A 1,973-nucleotide genomic window follows, 5' to 3' on the forward strand; every position below is an offset into this window, starting at 1 on the left:
CCGATTCAGTCTCTTGGAAGTACTTATAAGGATAGTGCGTGTGCGCGCGCGTTCATAAAAATGAGTGTATGCATGTATATATGAGTGCTTATGTCTATACTGTGTTAAAAACACAAAAGGATACAATAATAATACAAGCGAAGTTGCCACGCGTGCATGCACAAATATCCCATTGCCATGCATGGACCCGTTCTGGCGTCTGCCACTACCACATGGGCCCGTTTCTACCTGTCCTGGGCCCACTACTCCTTCCACTGCCGTGACATCCAACGATTCATCTACGCTATAAAAACTCACAAGCTCACGACGCACGGTCAGAACTCACACACACACATCCGCTCAGTCAAAGCCCTTAGCCACCGGAGTATTCCAGACCACAGCAACACTATGCGGGCTCCGGCGAACCTCCTGCACCGCAGCACGGCCGTCACAGCCGGCCCCAGCGAGCCGTCTCCGTCTCCTTCCTCGCTGCCGCCGCCTCATCCGGAGCAGCAGCAGACGGCGCCGGTCATGGCGATGGACTCGGACATGGTGGTGATACTGGCGTCGCTGCTGTGTGCGCTAGTCTGTGTCCTCGGCCTCGGCCTCGTCTCCCGGTGCGTGTGTGGGCGACGACGCTCTAACTCTACTTCATCCTCCGTGCCTCTTCCCCCGAAAGGCCTCAAGAAGAAGGCCATCGACGCGCTCCCCACCGTCTCCTTCACCGTGGCCGGTGCCTCACCGCAGTCATCGTCATCAGCGGCGGCATGCTCGTCGTCATTGGAGTGCGCGATATGCCTTGCAGAGTTTACGGACGGAGAGAGCGTGCGCGTGCTCCCGCGCTGCGGCCACAACTTCCACATGACCTGCGTCGACGCCTGGCTTCGGACGTGCGCCACCTGCCCCTCCTGCCGCGCCCCCATCGTTGTCACACCGGCTCAGCCGCCGGTGGGGCCAACGGTGGTCGTGGTGGTGGCAACGGCGAACAACAGGTGCAGGAGGTGCGGCGAGCTGGAAGCGCCGGCTGGTGGTGCGGATAGCACGTTCTTGCCTTAGCTTTTATCTTACTCTTTTTCGAGTGTTACTGTTAGGTACTAGTATACTAGTATTAATTGCTTGGCAGTTTGTCAGGGAGCCGGAGGAACTGAATCTTTTGTGAGACATATTGGATGTACGCATCTCATGTGGGCTTCGTGTAATTTCAAATCTGCCTTCTATAAAGTTAAGGCATGCTATTGGTATGCTCTTGGAAAGGAGTCAGACTTGAAATGTTTTCCCTGCAAAAGAGAAAAAGTCCGCTCTTTTTTCAGGGAAAAAAGTCTGTACTGTTGTTGTACCTTGAGTACTCTTCTACCTTTCGTTTTTATCTACCAGCAAAAAAGCCCGTGCATTACAACGGGAGAAGAAAATACCGCACAGTTCTAACCCAATAACCATGACTAAGACCCCAATAGGTCTTGCCGAGGCGTCTCTCTCGGTATAAGATGGCAAATCTGCTTTTTTCCATGGAAGATTTTACTGAGCGTACATGCACGATTATCAACTGTTTATTTCGTCTCCAATTTGACTTTGAGGTGTTCATTGCAATTCAGGTCTGTGTCTGTACGAAAGAAAGATAGATCGCGCGCTATTATCAAGGTTGCATCCTAAATAACATTTAAAAAATATTTAACAGGTAAAATAACATCATATTCATATTGTACATATTTTTCTAATCAAATTTCATATGTAATATGTTAAAATTGAAGTTAGGGTATACAAGATATGGGTATTTAGAAAATTATTATTTCTTCTAAATGGACTGAAGGTTAATTATAGAAATGATAGGGGGTTTTCCGCTAAAATACAAAAAAGATTCATTTTCCGTCACTTAATGATGGAATATCAGGTTATTTACCAAAAAAGAGGGGATTTTATGTAAAATAGTAAAAAACGGTTCGTAGATTGTCCCGAACAAAAAACAAGGTGCTTGCAGTAGGATTGGCATGTCTACA

At 48.4% G+C, this 1,973-nt stretch overlaps 1 pseudogene; it reads left to right on the forward strand.

Annotated features, from left to right (window-relative positions):
- The first annotated feature begins 322 nt into the window (after window positions 1-322).
- Window positions 323-1,272, forward strand: LOC125522073 (putative E3 ubiquitin-protein ligase ATL44 pseudogene; annotated as a pseudogene).
- The last annotated feature ends 701 nt before the right edge of the window (window positions 1,273-1,973 follow it).

This window comes from Triticum urartu, chromosome 7A, assembly GCF_056163025.1.
Source record: "Triticum urartu cultivar PI428250 chromosome 7A, HENAU_Tu73, whole genome shotgun sequence".
NCBI classification, from domain to species: domain Eukaryota; kingdom Viridiplantae; phylum Streptophyta; class Magnoliopsida; order Poales; family Poaceae; genus Triticum; species Triticum urartu.